This window comes from Anomaloglossus baeobatrachus, chromosome 3 (genome assembly GCF_048569485.1).
Source record: "Anomaloglossus baeobatrachus isolate aAnoBae1 chromosome 3, aAnoBae1.hap1, whole genome shotgun sequence".
NCBI lineage: Eukaryota > Metazoa > Chordata > Amphibia > Anura > Aromobatidae > Anomaloglossus > Anomaloglossus baeobatrachus.
Window position 1 is genome coordinate 414,538,709 of NC_134355.1, and position 21,091 is coordinate 414,559,799.

Genomic DNA, 21,091 nt, shown 5'->3' on the forward strand with positions numbered 1-21,091 from the left:
AGATCAATTGTTACTCACTGAAGTCTTTCACTCAAGATGGCGTCCGTCCCCTCAGACTGCTTCTGATTCACTCTTAGTTGATTTTGTCCAAACAGTTTTTGGAGAAAAATTCACTCAGATTTATTCCCCTCGTCAGGGGCAGTAGGAACTAAAAAAAAAAAACAAGTAAGCAGTCCATAAAAAGAAGAAAAAACAGGCAATCCTTTAAATCCGAACACGGGAAAATGACAGACGTCTTTCTCTTGCACAGTCCCTCAGATCCTGACTGAAATTTTTAACCGTCTCTCTATGTCTACGTTGCCAGGGAAACCTAATGTAACCCCTTACTGTCTAGCAGTGTGCCTGCCTTCTAGTGACACCTAGTGGCCATTTAAGTTATAGCTTAAAAATATATATACATTAACAAACATGCAATTTTATCTTATGTACATTTTCACCCTGTTACACTCCATCCCACTTAAGATTTGGCGTCCCGACAAATCAATTTCTACATCTTACGTGCAGTTCATATTCTTCAGGGTCGTACCGTATCGGAGGAATACCAGCCGTACTCCTTTCAGATCTTCGTAATTCAGTACCTGTCGTGTTCGTGGGGGCGATTTCCATGTCTGATGGAGCAACGACACTTGGAGGTAGCTAAGGAGCAACTGGAATCTGCAATACCGGATCTTGGTCATCTGGTGCCACGTTGCTGAAATCATCACAGCAGTCACACACAAGGTTATTTGGCCGACCTGTGATTGGTGGATCAGGCGAGACAGGTGGGCCTGTAGGTGTGTCGGAGATACACCTTTTTAACCAGTTCCGGTGCAATGTACGACGGTGCCCGACACAGCCTTCAGGGATCACAGTGTACACACTTCCCCCTGTAAATGGTCTGTCCACCACAGTGTAAGGTGTAGCCTCCCACTGATCGTCCAACTTTCCACCTGGGCGAGTAACTCGTACAAGCACCCTATCGCCCACTAGGAACTCATCTCCATGCACCAGTCTACGATCTCGATGGGCATGGTCCCGCACTCGTTCCCCCACTATCCTGTGGATTTCCCGCAGCTTCCATTGGTGACTCTGAACCCATTCACTGGCTGTGCGATACTCGAGTTCCCTAGGTACTGACAAGTTCAGTTCCTCGACCTCCCTTCCAGGCCGCCCAAACATCATCATGTAAGGGGTAAACCCGGTAGTGCTATGGACTCTATTGTTATAAGCCCACACAAGTTCAGGGATGAACTCAGTCCACCTCGCCTTCTGTTGCTGTTCAAGCGTCCTCAACATCTGTAGCAGCGTACGATTGAACCGCTCACAGGCCCCATTTCCTTGCGGATAGTAGGGTGTCATTCACGATTGTTTGATGCCATAGAACTGCAGAAACTCAGTCATGAGTTTACCCTGGAAGCAAGCCCCTTGATCTGAATGTATCCGTTGTGGACACCCGTAGGTCGGGATAAAATGTTTACAGATTGCTTCCGCTGCGGATTCAGCGGTTTGGTCCTTGGTGGGGACAACCACGGCAAATTTTGTGTAGTGATCAGTCATCACCAGGCACGAATGATGCCCACTCCTAGAATACCCAATTGTCAGGTAATCTACCATTAACACCTTCAGCGGGGCGGATGTCACGATGGTTTGAACAGGGGCCCTTTGTTCAGGGGACTTATTCAACTCGCAGGGTCGGCATCTAGCACACACCTCCCTTACAACTTCTTCTAAGCCAGGAGTGTATACAAATCGGTGCAACCAGCGATACGTTTTCTTAGGCCCAAGGTGAGCACCCTGGGTATGGGGCTTGCGAGCAATGTCTGGAGCTGCCAAGGATGGGATTACCACCTGCCATCGGTATCCTAACTCAGCTGGCAAGTAGATCCAGCGATACAACACTCCCTCCGCTATTGTCAGTCTGTCCCACTGCCGTAACAACTTTTGCTCCTCTGAGCTTAGGTGAGCTCTAGTTTTCACATCAGGCCACGTTTTCTGATTCACCCACCCATTTACTCGTGACAGCCCAGGGTCTGCGTTCTGTAAATCAGCCCATTCTTGATGAGTCTTCCCCAGCAATCTGGCTACTCATTTCACCACCCCACTTGAACGTGCCAGATCTACTTATCGCTGTTCTAACGCTCCCAGTTTGGCGTTCTCCAGATGAGCTAGCGGGTTGTTGTCTGTCATTACAAGAACCTCTGACCCTGCTAGATACTCAGCAAATTTTTCGGTCATGGCCCACACCAGGGCTAACATCTCCAATTTGAATGAACTATAGTTATCAGGGTTGCTCAGTGTCCCGTAAGGACCAGCTTGCATACGCAACAACCCTCTCCCGTCCCTTTTGCTCTTGGGCCAACACTGCTCCCAGCCCATGCAGACTTCTGTCTGTATACAGAGTAAAGGGTCGGTCAAAGTGAGCATATGCCAACAGAGGTGCCTGTACGAGAGCGGTCTGAATTTGATCGAACGCCTGTTGTTGTCGGTCGGTCCATCGAATAGGCTGATTCCTGGGGCCCTGAGATGTCCCCCTCAATAACTCATTCAATGGTTCAGACATCTTAGCGAAGTCCTTCACAAACCGACGATAGTATCCGGCCAAACCGAGGAAGGCCCGCACGTCTCTCACAGTCCTGGGGGTGGGCCACTCCTGGATAGCCTCTATCTTGTTCTCGGTCGGACGCACCCCATCCGCTGACACCACATGTCCCAGATATTCAATCTGAGTCTGGAACAAGCGACACTTCTTGGGTTTGATCTTGAGGCCATTGTCTTTTAGCCGGTGTAGCACTTGCCGGAGCTTCCTAAGGGGATCCTCAAATGAATCTCCAAATATAATTACATCGTCCAGATATATCAACACAGATTCAAAATTGTAATCACCTAGACAGTACTCCATCAGTCGCTGAAATGTGGCCGGGGCATTAGTCAGTCCAAAAGGCATTCGATTAAACTCATAGAGTCCCATTGGTAGGATGAAAGCTGTTTTTTGACGATCCTTAGCTGCCATGGGTACCTGCCAATATCCACTAGCCAGGTCCAATGTGGAGAAGTATTTTGCCTTTCCCAGAGCAGACAGAGACTCCTCAATCCTTGGCAACGGGTATGAGTCACGCACAATCTGCGCGTTCAGCTTGCGGTAATCAACACAAAACCGTATAGACCCGTCCTTCTTCCGAACCAGTACAACCGGCGCAGCCCAGGGACTCTGACTCGGGCGGATCACGCCATTATCCAACATTTGCGCTAACATACTCTTGACCTCCTGATAAAGATTCGGGGGAATCTGGCGATATCCCTCTCGAATTGGGGCCACGTCCCCTGTGGGTATCTCGTGTTCTACCGCCTTTGTGCAGCCAAAGTCTTCATCACTCCTGGAAAAGGCAGACTGGTATTCCCATAGGGTAGTCTGTAGCTGGTGCACCTGTTCCGGCGTTAGCTGAGTTGTATCCATCCCCATCAGCTCTATGATCTTCTTGCCATTCCACATGGGTGTGGGTGACTCTTCTTCTGCTGCCTCCATCGACAGAGTCCAAGCAGTCTGGCGATTCGCTTTCAATGTGAACTGATTCTTGTGGAGAACTTCTCCACTGCACACATACACATCGGCCAGTTTTGAGCCCGCCACCAAAGTCGCCTCATGGCTCTGCAAATTCAGGCACCTAACCGGCACCCTCCCACTTTGTACAGTGACCAGCGTCCTGGCGGTCATGAAGCCTTCCATGCTTTCGGACTGTCTCACTGGCTCCAGAATTACTTCCACACCGTTCAGCTTCCTATGGGTCCCCACTGGCATCAACACCAGCTTCTCTTGACCCGGAGCGATAGTTATAGCGGAGTCACGTGGGACGTACACCGCTCCCACTACTCTTCCTCCCGCTGAACTCTTCTGTATACCACACGAACGGATCATCTGCTGTAGGGCTCTCTGCGTGACCTTATGAGTTGTAGCTCTTTTCCAGTATCCTGGGCCATCGCACTCAAACAGAAGAGAATCCAGTTCCCTCAGGATGTTCATCCCTAGGACCACTGGGAGATTTGGCCTTGCCTGCGTCTTCACGAGTATCACTCCCTTGGTTCCCAGCTCCTGTCCGCACAGCTGCACCTTCATCCATGCGATACCCGCTACTGGAATCTCTTCATTGTTAGCCACTTTCAGTTTTAATAAATGCCCCAATTCTGGTTTAGCAGCCTCCTGGAACTACGTCTGGAAATATTCTACCGGCATAGTTGTTACCTCTGATCCAGTGTCTACCAGACACACAACTTTCTTCCCAGCAAATTGTACCTCTAGTACAGGACTCTCCGCAATCAGATCTTCTGAGCAGAGTTCGGGCATTGGTTCTGGGTTCTGCCTCGCCGTATGCCTGGCTACAGCGAGGGCTTCCCTTTTACCACCGTCAGTTTCTTCTGTTCTGCCCCTTTGGCAATCTCGTTGCAGATGTCCAAGCCCTCCGCATCTACAACACTGGATAGGCCCTCTCATCCCATTTTTTGCTGCCTCTGATCTGGGACAAGCTGCTGTTCCTTGTTGTGTATAACGCCATGACTGCATCTCCAACATAGGAGGCGGCATTTGTCCAGGCATGGGAGTACAGGGGCACATTGGTGCTGGGTAGGTCAGAGGCATCCCTTGAGCCCGCATTTGTTGCATCTGTTCCACCAGACCCTCCACAGTCTTCTGCAAGGCTGCTAGCTGTACCTGGACAGGGTCTCGACTCAATTCCCTTGTGTCAACGACCTGCATGTTACTCCATTTCGAGGCAGGCTTCACCTCTAGGGTCCGCGCCACTGCCTCTTCTTGTATTTCAGCGTAGGTAACACCAGGGGTACTCCTTGCCTTCAGTAGTAGTTCACTCCTTAACATCTCATTTTGGAGCCCCTCAGTGAACTGATCCTGTAAAATGCAATCAACCTCGGCCTCAGCGCCCACCATTACATTCGATTTCTTCTTAATTTCCTGATGCAATTCTTCCAATGCAATGCCATACTGGATCAAACTTTCTCCGGTCCTCTGGGTACGAGCGAAAAACTGTACTCACAGTTGTCCGGCCGCTGCCACATGATCAAAAGCCTTTTCCAAGACCTGAATTATTTCATCCACTGTCTTTCACTGACCTTCCGGTTGCAGCAGGACAACCTTGCGGGCATCCCCCTCCAGAGCATTCAGTGCGACCTCGGGTTGCAGTTTGGGGTGTACGCTGTGCAAGGCAATGGCGTTCTTCAGCCGGCCCACCCAGTCACTGAACAGTAAGTTATACCCATCGAATTTAGCCAGGTGATTTAGCAGCACGCCCGTTGCAGAGCAGCCTATTAGCCGCTCACTGCTGGTCACCAAGGGGGAAAGGGGGTGAAGTACTACAGGGGGTGTTACAGCGTCTCCCACCTGATCGGGGTTATCCATAGCGAGCACCGTATCCTGCCGACTACGCCAAATATGTAACAACTGAATGCCAGTCGTTATGACTATTAAGATACGATGGCACTATGGAAAACCCAGGGACACAAAGATGGTGATTAACAGTTTTCTTTATAAAAAAAACAGTTCTCTTACAATGTATGGGCCACAACAGCCCAGAATAAACAATGACAGTTTATGCAACTCGGAGGACTTCAAGTGTCGGTGTGTAGGGATGAACTGGACTATATTCCCCCCCACTATACCGCTCCCTCCCTTATCTATTAATAGGGCTTACCCGGGTGCACTACTACAGATAATGGCACGTGATCCCTCCAAGGGTATAATCTTACAACCACCTCCCCTTATGTTTACAATTCAATTAGGGTACCCCGCCACCTTCCCATATACATTCACAAACAAGTAAATATATACATGTACCTTTATACCTGTACCTCTACCGTGTACCTCTATTCAATATTCGGTACCTCACTGCCCCAGACAGTGTGATGAAGCAAAGGCAGAATAGTCTTATTATCAGCACAACACAGCTTAACCTCCACTAACATCCGGTTCAGAGCAAACGCCTCAGGATAAACAAGAAAACACAGCTCCTTCTCAGGAAATAATCTGTAGAATAATCTTCCTTCTTCTTTATCCTATCTATCTGTCCCTGACTGACTATTATACTCACTGAAGTTTTTCACTCAAGATGGCGTCCGTCCCCTCAGACTGCTTCTGATTCACTCTTAGTTGATTTTGTCCAAACAGTTTTTGGAGAAAAATTCACTCAGATGAATTCCCCTCGTCCGGGGCAGTAGGAGCTAAAAAAAAAACCAAGTAAGCAGTCCATAAAAAGAAGAAAAAACAGGCAATCCTACAAATCCTAACACGGGAAAATGACAGACGTCTTTCTCTTGCACAGTCCCTCAGATCCTGACTGAAATTTTTAACCATCTCTGTGTCTACGTTACCAGGGAAACCTAATGTAAACCCTTACTGTCTAGCAGTGTGCCTGCCCTCTAGTGACACCTAGTGGCCATTTAAGTTATAGCTTAAAAATATATATACATTAACAAACATGCAAATTTACTTATGTACATTTTCACCCTGTTACACTTATTAACCCCTTACATCTCATTCTCAAATTCTGTCAGCGAGATGTATCAGCATGCTGCCATAAGGATAACTTTCACAACCCCATAGGAAGTCACGTGATGAGATCATATGACTTTCGGTAGTTGCCATGGTAGCACAGGGTCATGTGATGACTCCTGTAGCTATTATGAGTCACTTTCTATCACTGCCGGCAGAGGGACATTTGTAAGAGAAAGCAGCTTTTCTTCATATCTCAGTTGTGTAATTGTGATCTGGAGTAATGGAAGAGCGATCAAACTGCTGATCCTTATAGTCCCCTAGAGGGACTAGTAAAATGAAAACAAAGTTGAACAAAAAGTTTAAAAAATGTAAAAAAATAAAAAAAACTACAAGTTCAAATCACCCCCCATTGAAAAATAAAGGGGTAAAAAAAAATAAAAAAATATACACAAATTTGGTATCATCATCATCACGTTCAGAAATGCCCGATCTACCAAAATATAAAATCAATTTTTCTGCAGAGAAATAACATGCTGCACAAATGTCACATGTAAATGTACACTTAGATAGATCCGTAAAGACTTCCACAGGTAAGAGATATTGGTATTTAGAGATGTGCAATCGCATTTTCAGTGTAGATAGTAGTAGTTAAAGGGAACCTGTCAGGTAATTTGTGTTCTAACCTAGTAGCATTGTGATGTGTGGCCTAGTAACCCCCTCCTACCCATCCCTGTTTTGCAATATTGTGTAATATGAATGTATAAAATTATGTTTTATTACTTATGCGTACCCTATATAAATGAGCAGGGGCTCTAGCCCCATGGGTGTCGCATCACCCTGTGGGCATTTGCATGTTTTCTGTGGCATCAAGCCCCTGTGATACACATTCCGTCGCTCTTTGAGATCCCGCGCGTGCGCACTTACCATTCCTGTAGCCTTGTTATCCAGGTGCTTGCTTCTCGTCTTATACATTTTTTATTTCAAATGTTCATTCTAAATAAAAATATTTATGGCCATATGATTTTCTAGGTTATTATGATCAGATGGATACCAAACATACATAGTTTTTAATTTTATATGTGGTGAAAAATATTCTGAAATTTGTGCAAATATTTTTTTTTTACATGTGTCACTATGATCCGAGACCCATAACATTTTTAATTGTTGATCAATGGGGATGTGTGATTGCTTATTTTTTGATATACAGCAGCAACAGTACCTTCATAGATTTTTTTTCACAGAGCAAGCAAGGGTAGTTAGTGTTCAGAATCGGACTGGGTACCGAAGGAACCTCCAGTAAAACCAAAGCAATTCCAAGACTAGTGTATGTAGTTTATTTAAAATTTGATAACTTGATAACCTAGAAGACTAAATTGTGATACAATTCACTTGTTTATAAAGAATTTTTGTTTTTTTAGAAATATACTATGAAACTATAGTTAACATCTACCAAAAACATAACAGAGACATATAAATAATTTAGATGGTTTAATAAATAAAGAAATACATCCAAGCTGTTTACCCATCGTCACATGTCAAAGATTTCTAAAGTGTGCCTGGTCCTCAAAGTTTAAGGGAAAGGGGGTTAAGCTGCGTTCTCCCATGTGCACATACAGCATGCAGTAATTTAATCACTGACACAGGCTGTTATCTAGGCTGCATTATGAAACAGAGCTACATCTTGGATAACCACAGTGCAGAACATGGGGACAATTAATTATGCAATGCTTGTGCTTTGCCAGCCAGATAGCCGCTACATCTGTACCGTATTTAACCCTTGCAAATAAATTAATTGTCAACTACATGACAATAATTAAAGCAGTCTACTGCTAATATTTCAGCATTGCCTCTGTTCTATTTTTAAGCTGCTGTTTTTCTGTTATTGATCATAGTTTAGTTTAATCGATAAAGAGCGAGAAAATTATAGAACAGATTGAATACTTTAAATTTAGCTTCCTTCAGTGGCCACATACAGATCTGCAAGTTGCTAAAATATTTATTTGAAATGACAGACTCTGTACAGATGGGAGAAAAACATGCAAGGAGAACTTTCAGACAACATATAAAGAATTGTCCAACTTGTTTTAAAGTAAAAAAGTTACTCCTTAAACTATCTTCCATGTTTCCATGACATGTATTTTGGTTCAAGGTTAGACCTATTTCCCCGACAGTAGTATCCTATGTCCAAAGTCTACTTTGTGTTCTATGTATACCCAAGCAAGTGTCCACCAGAGGATTAATTCTAAAACATTCTCAGCCCATTAAAAAGCTTTAGGACTAGGTATAAATTATACTCCATTGCTGCTTTATTAGTTTACAAACTGAGTAAAATTAAAGTTCTTCTAGGCAGGACAGAAATTGCATTGATATAGTGCACTGAGCATGGTGTCATGGTGTCTCCCTGTTGTTTTGAGACAAGTGACAGCCTTCGGACTGGAGCCTCGCATCTCCATCTTGACTAGAGTTGAGCGCGGTTCGTGGTTCGTGGTTCTCCAGTTCTAGGCTCGAGTGATTTTGGGGCATGTTCTAGATCGAACTAGAACTCGAGCTTTTTGCAAAAGCTCGATAGTTCTAGAAACGTTCGAGAACGGTTCTAGCAGCCAAAAACCAGCTAAATCCTAGCTTGGTTTCTGCTGTAATAGTGTAAGTCACTCTGTGAATCACACTATTATGACATTTCAGTGTATAGTGTGCGTGAACAGCGCCTTCAGATCACTGCTGTTTCTATAATGGCGATCGCCATTTTTTTTTTTTTTTTCTTGTCTTCCTTCCCTAAGCGCGCGCGTGTAGTGGGGCGGGCCAGCATGTCAGCCAATCCCAGACACACACACAGCTAAGTGGACTTTTAGCCAGAGAAGCAACGGCATGTGTGATAGGATGTCCATGTCACATGTCCCTGCATTATAAAAACGGAAATTTTCCTCCAGGACGCCATTATCTGCCTTCTGCGTCTTTGGTGTCAGACATCACTGTCGCAGCTCCGTCCTCCTGAGTCCTATCGCCGATACAGCTGTATGCGCTGCATACACAGCGTTGGACAGCTTAGGGACAGCACTTTCTAGCAGTCCTTTTAAGGGCTCAAACCGGCAGGGTCAGAGAGCCATAGGTGACAGGTCCTGCAAACAGCAACAGCGTCTGTGTAGCCAAGGTCAGGGATTTCCTCCCTGCATTTCACCATTAGGAGGGAATAGAAAGGCAGGCTTCCATTCCTCTACCCAGAGCCCCACAATCCTGCCACTGTACCCTCTTGTCCTCTGCACACTCCAACTCATTATAACTAAGCCATTATACTAGCAAACACTCAGTGTACCTAGTGGCATCCTAAACGTGGCTATTGGACTTTGCTATAGTCCCACTAGTGCAAAGACATTTGCAGAGCACGTCTGCCTGCATTGCACACTCCAACTTTTTTAAACTAAGCCATTATACTAGCAAACACTCAGTGTACCTAGTGGCATCCTAAACGTGGCTATTGGACTTTGCTATAGTCCCACTAGTGCAAAGACATTTGCAGAGCACGTCTGCCTGCATTGCACACTCCAACTCTTTTTAACTAAGCCATTATACTAGCAAACAGTCAGTGTACCTAGTGGCATCCTAAACGTGGCTATTGGACTTTGCTATAGTCCCACTAGTGCAAAGACATTTGCAGAGCACGTCTGCCTGCATTGCACACTCCAACTTTTTTAAACTAAGCCATTTTACTAGCAAACACTCAGTGTACCTAGTGGCATCCTAAACGTGGCTAATGGACTTTGCTATAGTCCCACTAGTGCAAAGACATTTGCAGAGCACGTCTGCCTGCTTTGCACACTCCAACTTTTTTAAACTAAGCCATTATACTAGCAAACAGTCAGTGTACCTAGTGGCATCCTAAACGTGGCTATTGGACTTTGCTATAGTCCCACTAGTGCAAAGACATTTGCAGAGCACGTCTGCCTGCATTGCACACTCCAACTTTTTTAAACTAAGCCATTATACTAGCAAACACTCAGTGTACCTAGTGGCATCCTAAACGTGGCTATTGTACTTTTGTCTATTCACACTATTGTAACGATATTTGCAGCACGTCTGCCTGCATTGCACACTCCAACTTTTTTAAACTAAGCCATTATACTAGCAAACACTCAGTGTACCTAGTGGCATCCTAAACGTGGCTATTGTACTTTTGTCTATTCACACTATTGTAACGATATTTGCAGCACGTCTGCCTGCATTGCACACTCCAACTAATTTTAAACTAAGCCATTATACTAGCAAACACTCAGTGTACCTAGTGGCATCCTAAACGTGGCTATTGTACTTTTGTCTATTCACACTATTGCAAAGACATTTGCAGAGCACGTCTGCCTGCATTGCACACTCCAACTTTTTTAAACTAAGCCATTATACTAGCAAACACTCAGTGTACCTAGTGGCATCCTAAACGTGGCTATTGTACTTTTGTCTATTCACACTATTGTAAACATATTTGCAGCACGTCTGCCTGCATTGCACACTCCAACTTTTTTAAACTAAGCCATTATACTAGCAAACACTCAGTGTACCTAGTGGCATCCTAAACGTGGCTATTGTACTTTTGTCTATTCACACTATTGTAACGATATTTGCAGCACGTCTGCCTGCATTGCACACTCCAACTTTTTTAAACTAAGCCATTATACTAGCAAACACTCAGTGTACCTAGTGGCATCCTAAACGTGGCTATTGTACTTTTGTCTATTCACACTATTGCAAAGACATTTGCAGAGCACGTCTGCCTGCATTGCACACTCCAACTTTTTTAAACTAAGCCATTATACTAGCAAACACTCAGTGTACCTAGTGGCATCCTAAACGTGGCTATTGTACTTTTGTCTATTCACACTATTGTAAACATATTTGCAGCACGTCTGCCTGCATTGCACACTCCAACTTTTTTAAACTAAGCCATTATACTAGCAAACACTCAGTGTACCTAGTGGCATCCTAAACGTGGCTATTGTACTTTTGTCTATTCACACTATTGTAACGATATTTGCAGCACGTCTGCCTGCATTGCACACTCCAACTTTTTTAAACTAAGCCATTATACTAGCAAACACTCAGTGTACCTAGTGGCATCCTAAACGTGGCTATTGTACTTTAGTCTATTCACACTATTGTAAACATATTAGCAGCACGTCTGCCTGCATTGCACACTCCAACTTTTTTAAACTAAGCCATTATACTAGCAAACACTCAGTGTACCTAGTGGCATCCTAAACGTGGCTATTGTACTTTTGTCTATTCACACTATTGTAACGATATTTGCAGCACGTCTGCCTGCATTGCACACTCCAACTTTTTTAAACTAAGCCATTATACTAGCAAACACTCAGTGTACCTAGTGGCATCCTAAACGTGGCTATTGTACTTTTGTCTATTCACACTATTGTAACGATATTTGCAGCACGTCTGCCTGCATTGCACACTCCAACTTTTTTAAACTAAGCCATTATACTAGCAAACACTCAGTGTACCTAGTGGCATCCTAAACGTGGCTATTGTACTTTTGTCTATTCACACTATTGTAACGATATTTGCAGCACGTCTGCCTGCATTGCACACTCCAACTTTTTTAAACTAAGCCATTATACTAGCAAACACTCAGTGTACCTAGTGGCATCCTAAACGTGGCTATTGTACTTTTATCTATTCACACTACTGCAAATCTATGTGCAGCACCTCTGCATGACACCCTCCTGCTCTGTTTTTAATAAGCTATAATGATAGCACAAAATACTGCCATTTAGTGGCATCATAGAACTGGCTGTTGTATTCCATTAGTGCCCCACTGGTGACAAGCTATTTCTAGCACCTCCACATGACACCCTCATGCACATTTTGCTACGCTAATGTTATAGCAAAATCATGGAATTCATTGCTGCATTTCATAATTCGGAGGGATAGAAAGTCAGGCTTCCTTTAGCTTTTCCTTCTGTTCATAGACAGCATCTCCAAGAGCAATTTCCCCTCCACGTCTAAGTGTGGAGAGGCAGCTAGTGCGCATGCGTGTGCCGATGTACCCCAGCTGCAGCATAATTACAGTGTTTCGCCTAGTGAGTATGCTCAGCCTGACTGTGTTATTCCTGACGCTAAGTCTTCTTTTCGGGATACAGCGCATGCTCCCACACTAAGTGTGAAAAGCCTCTTTGCACAGGTGCTTGCATTCCGTGCCGGGTCTAAGTCCTGTTTTGTGCCTAGACACCATGCTAAAGCTGATAGTCTTTTTTCAGAGACTGTATTTCATGCTACTGAGCATGCTCAGGCACTTCCTGCATCAGAGACTAGGTCCGGTAATGAACTGTTTGGCCCTGGCCCTGATGTGGGGGTCCCATATAGACCACAGGGCATCAGGTGTCCTCCCAAATGGCTTGCAGAGGCCCACACCTATGACTTGTCACCGCATTATTGATGGTCAGACGATGACTAGTGAGGTGTTTGGGTCATGGCAGCCATGAGGTCATCATTGAAGTTGCGGTTCCAAATAGGACGCTAGTTATGCCACTCATGATGACGTGTCACTCTACTTTTGTCTCCAGGAGGTGCATTGTGGTTCACCCTGGTTTGGGGCGGACCCAGGTTATAAAAGGGGCTGGAGCCAACAAGGAGGTGCGCAGTCTTCTATTATGCTCCGAAAGAGCACACCTCCATGTGTTGAACCCATTGCGGCTTTAGGCCAGAGGTAGGCAGGGATAGGGTGTCGATGCAGGCCACCACCACAGTTGGTAACGCAGAACGGTTAAGACCAGCTCCTGTCCTACCAGTCCTGCTTGTGCAGCACAGTGGCATTAACAGGCCTGCTGCTGCTGATGCGCCTGCTGTCCACAGGTGTGCCCCTACGCACACGGTCAGCGTACTCAATGGCCCCTGTGTTGTTAACAGGGAGTTCCTGGGCTGGGTGGGCATGTGGACCCTGTGACGCTAACAGGGCTCCCAGTCTCCAGATCCGAATGGCGTGTAACTCGGTTCAGGCTACTATTAGTTTCATAGCCACACAGCTCTGTATCCTCCACCAAACCTTCCAGTTGCCAACCTCTCCTTTTCCAACTGGGAGCACGGTGGACACTGACTGCTGATGGGGATATATACCTTTCTCTTTCTTTTCTTATTAATTTTCATTATATAGCGGTCACAGATTATATACCACTTTATCCAAATCTGCCAGTCCCACTGTAACAGATGGTGTTTCTTCAGCAAATGTTACAGTTGCTTAACCACCAAATCCACGGACCAAAACTTTTTTCCCCTTTCCAACACACCTGTTCCCCTTTCCAACAGCATCTGTCCTTTTTCAACTCATTTTGGGATATGACCAAAAGTGCAACTGTGCAGGGACACCGTACTCAACGCCATCTCAGCACAGCAGCCATCCCTCGGTCCCTCCGATGTGGACAAGTAAAAGACCATTTCCTCCTATCCATGACAAAGCGTTGAGATTCACTCTGTGCAGCACTGGTGTTTAGTGGAAAAGTAGATCTAAGATTGCGTACCACATTCTGCAGATACTCCTGTATACGTGCGTCCATTTCTATGGCAGGAATTAGTTCGCCAAATTTTGTCTTGTACCGGGGATCTAACAGTGTGGCAACCCAGTATTCAGGATTACTTCAAATTCATACAATCCGAGGGTCATGTAGGTAGTGCAGCAAGAAGGCGCTCATGTGTCTTGTGCATCCAGGAGGACCAAGTCCTTGGTGTGTTGGTGGCAGAGAGGTGAGAATCGTGCATCCTTCCTCTGCCCTCTCCCCACAACCTCGCACAACCGAAATGTGAGCAAGCTCTCACTCATCTGCTGAGTCTTCCATGCCCATCGCCAGTTCGTCCTCCATTTCTTCATGGGCTCCTGCACTTTCATCAACACTTTTTGCTGATACTATGCGCCCTTGTTAATCCCTCTCCCTCACCATGAATTCCGCATAGGTGCCGCTGACCATCTGGACCTCGTAGATCTTGTTATCCCTTCCGCATATGACTCCTCCTGTACTTCCTCCCCTTCCTCTTGTCCCAACACCTGACTCCGAATAATAATTACAGTGTGCTCCATCATGTAGATGACCAGAATTGTCACTCTGAGAATGACATTGCCAGTGCTAAACATCTTCGTCGACATTTGTGAACTGTGTAGCAGGGTGCATAGGTCCTTGATCTGACACCACTCCAGCAGCGTGATCTGCACCACCTCTTGATCAAGTTATCCCAGGCTATATGTCATACCGTATTTCAGCAGGGCTCTGCGGTGCTGCCACACACGCTGCAACATGTGCAGATTCCAATTCCTGCGTGTCGGAACATCACATTTCCGGCGTTTAACTGCCAGACCCTAAGACTTCCGGAGTGATGAAAGTTGTTGAGCTGCTGTGTGCGCACGATGGAAGTGAGCACATAGCGAGCGTGCCCGCTGCACAAGGCCATGTAGGCCGGGATGGTGTTTTAAAAATTGCTGGAGAATTCGGTTCAACACGTGAGCCATACAAGGCACGTGTGTCACATTGCCCTGAGGATGGCCCGCAGCCAGGTTTGCATCATTGCCGCACACGGCTGTTAAGTCACCAATGGAGTCCGCTCCGTCAATTTGTACTGCGGTCGCCAGGTGACAACGTGTTCCTTTCATGAATAGTGCTGATGATGGGAGAGTAGTCGATGCCAGCGGCGCAGGTGGACGCAGGTTATGCTCACCCACTGGGCTGCATTACCTTGACAGATGCAGAATCTCTGGCTGAATGTAGCTGGTGGGTATCTCACAGATGAAATACCATCATTCAGCTACAACCAATGGGAAGACACCACACCCTTTTTTATGCCCATTCTGTCTGCAGACCACTGCCAGACATAGCTATGAACCTCTGGTTAATTTTACCCCCAGTTCAGTTTTATGATTTTGTGTGCTTGTTACCTGACTACTTTTCCTGCTTGCTGTTTATGTACCTTGTTGGCCGATCCGCATTTCACCTCTGCTTGTTTTCTGATTAAGTCATGGCCGTCCCATTCTGTTCCTGTTCCTCAATTAATGTTTTGACCCTGCCTGACTACTATTCTCTGGAATAGCGGTGTGACTCACATTTCCCATACATTTCAAAGTAAAACTTTGACCGCCTGATGGCATTGAGCTCTGCTGCCAGCATAGTAAGGAGGTGTGTGGTAGTCCTTGTGCGCAGTTGCAAGGAAGGGTGGCCTGACCACACAGGGTTTGCGCCAAGGTGGAGGACCCACACGAGGTTGAAGAGGCAGAAGCAGTGTATTAACTTTTACATACAGAAGAAGGATTGAAACAACTCGTGGGGACGGCAAGACTTGTACAGCAGACCCTTCTCCATCTCTCACCCTAGTTTGCCAGTGCCCAGTCAGTGACATGTAATGACCCTGTCTATGCTTACTGGTCCAAGTATCTGTGTTGAAATGCACCCTGTCGCACACAGATTTTCTCAAGGAAGTGGTGATGTTGTGTGCGACATGCTGGTGTAGCGCGGGCATGCTTTTCTTGGAGAAGCAGTGGTGATTGGGCATCTGGTACTGGGGCACAGCGACAGACATAAGGTCTCTAAAATCCTGTGTGTCCACTAGGCGGAAAGGCAGCATTTCGGTAGCCAACAGCTTACAGAGGGATAGAGTCAACCACTTAGCTTTGTCATGGGTCGCAGGAAGTGGCCTTTTATTTGACCACATCTGAGGGACAGAGATCTGGCTGCTGTCTGTAGACGGTGTTGAGTAGGGTGTCCCTGGAAAAATGCAGGTTTGTGAGGAAAGTGCAGGCGGAGACATGATGTTGCCTTCATCTTGCCTTCAGATCTGTTCATCTTGTATCATTTTTAAAAAACACAGCAAGCAAGGGTTACTCCAAGCGGAGTCTCCCTTTTTTCCAAAAATTGGGCACACAGACACCCCATCAGTGGTAGCACTTGTGCCCTAGTTGCAAACAGGATGTTTTGATTTGCATCAAGCACATTCAAAAATACGCCATAATTAACCGTCCCCAGCATGACACCGGGGTAGGTAGATAAAGTCTTTGCTGAACCATGACTTGGTCATCTTGGCTCCTTTTAAAAACAATGTAAGCAAGGGTTACTCCAAGCGGAGCCTCCCTTTTTTCCAAAAATTGTGCCCCACACACACCCACCCATTCAGTGGCAGCAGTTGTGCCATAGTTGTACACTTCACAGCTAGATTTGCATCAAGCACATTCCAAATCCACAAGCATTTACTCTCCCCAGGATGACACAGGGGTTGTAAATTCCTTCGGGATCCATGACTTGTTAATTTTGATGAACGTCAGTCTGTCCACATTGTCACTGGACAGACGCGTGCGCTTATCTGTCAGCACACACCCAGCAGCACTGAAGACACGTTCAGAGACAACGCTGGCAGCTGTACACGACAAAATCTCCAAAGCGTAACTGGATAGCTCTGGCCATTTTTCTAGATTTGAAGCCCAAAATGAGCAAGGCTCTATTTGCAAAGTCATGGCATCGATGTTCATTTGTAGATACTCCTGTATCATCCTCTCCAGCCGTTGACTATGTGTCAGACTTGTTGTCTCTGGTGGCCTTGCAAAGGAGGGTCTAAAAAAATTATGAAAAGATTCCATTAAATTGCTGTTACCAGCACCAGATACGGTCTTACTGGTACGTGTAGACTGTTGAAGATGACGAGACCGTCCCATGTTTGTCAAGTTACAACTGGGAGATTCACTCCCTGCACCTGCACGGTTGTTTGGTGGAAAAGCGGATCTAAGATCGAGTAACAGCTTCTGCTGATACTCCTGCATAAGTGCGTCCCTTTCTATGGCTGGAATTATGTCACAAAATTTGGACTTGTACCGGGGATCTAATAGTGTGGCAAGCCAGTAGTCATCATCACTTCTAATTTTGACAATACGAGGGTCATGTTGGAGGTAGTGCAACAAGAAGGCACTCATGTGTCTTGCGCAGCCATGCGGACCAAGTCCACGCTGTGTTTGTGGCATAGAGGTGCTAACCGTTCTTTCTTCCTCTGACATCTCCCCCCAACCTCTTTCAACTGAAATTTGACCAAGGTCCCCCTGATCTGCTGAGTCTTCCATGTCCATGGACAGTTCATCATCCATATCTTCATGTCCTCCTGCACCTTCCTCAACATCTCGCCTGCTACCATGCGCCCTTGTTGATCCCTGTCCCCCATGGTCCCATGCCTGGCGCCTTGGTGATGAACGTCTGGACCTTGGTGATGTTGTTGTGTCTTGCGCATATGAATCCTCCTGTAGTTCATCCCCTTCCTGTTGTCCCACCCCCTGACTCCGAATAGTGTTTAGCTTGTGCTCCAGCATGTAAATGACTGGAATCGTCATGCTGATAATGGCATTGTCAGCGCTAAACATATTTGTCGCCATGTCGAAACTGTGCAGAAGGGTGCATAGGTCCTTGATCTGAGACCACTCTAGCAGTGTAATCTGCCCCACCTCTGCATCTCATTGGCCTAGGCTATACGTCATGACATAATGCACCAGGGCTCGGTGGTGCTGTCTCTGTATCATGTGGAGAGTCGAATTCCAGCGTGTCGATACATCGCATTTCAGGTGATGAACCGGCAGGCTGAAAGACTTCTGGAGCAATGCAAGTCAAGTCAGCTGCGGCGTTTAAACGGCAGAAGTGAGCAGAGAGTGACCATGCCCTGTGCAGAAGCCCATCTAGGCCGTGATAGTGGGTTAAAATTGCTGGACAACAAGGTTAAACACGTGAGCCATACAAGGCACGTGTGCCAGCTTGCCCAGGCGAAGGGCCGCACCCAGGTTTGCAGCATTGTCGCACACGGCCTTACCAGGCTGCAGGTTGAGTGGAGACAACCATTTATTAAACTCGGACCGCAGAGCTGACCACAACTCCTCAGCTGTGTGACTCTTATTCACAAGACATGTCAAGCTAAAGACCGCCTGATGCCGTTGCGCTCTGCTGCCAGCATAGTAATGAGGGTTGCGTGATTCCTTCTGCGCAGTGAGAACGCTGGTGGCCTGACCAGGCAGGCTTGGGGCGGAGGTGGAGGACCCAGATGAGGTGGAGGATGCAGAAGCAGTGGCGGAACTTGGACAGACAGAGGATTGACACACAAGTCGTGGGGACGGCAAGACTTGTGCAGCAGACCCTTCACCATCTATCACCATAGTTACCCAGTGGCCAGTCAGCGACATGTAACGTCCCTGTCCATGCTTACTGGTCCAAGTATCGGTGGTGAAATGCACCCGTTCACACACAGAGTTTCTCAAGGAAGCGGTGATGTTGTGTGCGACATGCTGGTGTAGCGCGGGCACACCTTTCTTAGAGAAGTAGTGGCGACTAGGCATCTGGTACTGGGGCACAGCGACAGACATAAGGTCTCTAAAATCCTGTGTGTTCACTAGGCGGAAAGGCAGCATTTCGGTAGCCAACAGCTTACAGAGGGATAGAGTCAACCTCTTAGCTTTGTCATGGGTCGCAGGAAGTGGCCTTTTATTTGACCACATCTGAGGGACAGAGATCTGGCTGCTGTGTGTAGACGGTGTTGAGTAGGGTGTCCCTGGAAAAATGCAGGTTTGTGAGGAAAGTGCAGGCGGAGACATGATGTTGCCTTCATCCAACGTTGGTGCTATCGATGTTTGAGAGAGCTGTACACAATCACTTGTTTCCCCTTCCAAACCAACTGACGACCTACCAAGCAAACTGCCTGTTGCGGTTACAGTGGTGGAAGTTGTGGGTGGAAAAACAGGTGTGACAGCTGTCCCCACAGTCCTAGAAGATGACGAGCGCGCGGATGCACTGGAAGGGGCAGGTGGTGGATGGTTGGCTCCGCTAGGCCGCATTGCAGCACGGTGAGCTTCCCACCAGGCCATATGATATTTATTCATGTGACGATTCATGGAAGAAGTTGTCAAACTGCTGAGGTTTTGACCTCTACTAAGATAACCATGCCAAATGTTACAGATCACATAATTTGGGCGATCTTTTTTTATGTCAAAAAAGGACCAGGCTAGGCAAGGCTTAGAGGCCATGCGACCTGTTGATCCACCCCGAATAATGCTCAGAGGCAGAGTGGTGGCTGAGGATGCAGTTGTAGACGTGCTACCAGTGCTCCGACTGTGTCCAGGAAGACGCAAGGTTACTTCGTCGTCGGTTGCATCCTCCTCCACCGCCTCTGTTGACCTCCTCGAGTGTCTGACTGTGGGTTGACAGTAGGTGGGATCTAGAACTTCATCATCAATTGTTGTGTTTGCACTCCCCTCCCCCTCAGACCGAGCCTCTTCTTGCCCTGACCGAATATTTAAGTTGTCATCCCAATCGGGTATCTGCGTCTCATCTTCATCAGTATGTTCCTCATTGTCTATAACCACAGTTGTTGGAAAGGCAGCATTTTGGTAGCCAACAGTTTGCAGATGATGAAAGTCAACCTCCAAGCCATGTCATGCCCTTCTAAAAGCATGTAAAACACAGCGAGGGGACTCCAACCACAGTCTCCCTCGTTTCCACTAACTGGGCCACACACACCCCACTTGACTGGCATCGGTTGAGCCCCCTTTTGAAAAAGAAAAAGATGCTTTGCATGAAGCACTCTCAAAAATACGCGTGCCTTTCCCGTCCCCTGGCTGACCCAGGGGAAGAAAAGTATTCTGAGAGCCATGACTTGTTCATCTTGGTTCTTTTAGAGACACAGCGATGGGACTCCAACCACAGTCTCCCTCGTTTCCACTAACTGGGCCACACACACCCCACTTGACTGGCATCGGTTGAGCCCCCTTTTGAAAAAGAAAAAGATGCTTTGCATGAAGCACTCTCAAAAATACGCGTGCCTTTCCCGTCCCCTGGCTGACCCAGGGGAAGAAAAGTATTCTGAGAGCCATGACTTGTTCATCTTGGTTCTTTTAGAGACACAGCGATGGGACTCCAACCACAGTCTCCCTCGTTTCCACTAACTGGGCCACACACACCCCACTTGACTGGCATCGGTTGAGCCCCCTTTTGAAAAAGAAAAAGATGCTTTGCATGAAGCACTCTCAAAAATACGCATGCATTTCCCGTCCCCTGGCTGACCCAGGGGAAGAAAAGTCCTCTGAGAGCCATGACTTGTTCATCTTGGTTCTTTTAGAGACACAGCGAGGGGACTCCAACCACAGTCTCCCTCGTTTCCACTAACTGGGCCACACCCCCCCCACTTGACTGGCATCAGTTGAGCCCCCTTTTGAAAAAGAAAAAGATGCTTTGCATGAAGCACTCTCAAAAATACGCGTGCCTTTCCCGTCCCCTGGCTGACCCAGGGGAAGACAAGTCCTCTGAGAGCCATGATTTGTTCATTTTGGTTCTTTTAGAAACACAGCGAGGGGACTCCAACCACAGTCTCCCTCGTTTCCACTAACTGGGCCACACACACCCCACTTGACTGGCATCGGTTGAGCCCCCTTTTGAAAAAGAAAAAGATGCTTTGCATGAAGCACTCTCAAAAATACGCGTGCCTTTCCCGTCCCCTGGATGACCCAGGGGAAGAAAAGTCCTCTGAGAGCCATGACTTGTTCATCTTGGTTCTTTTAGAGACACAGCGAGGGGACTCCAACCACAGTCTCCCTCGTTTCCACTAACTGGGCCACACACCCCCCAC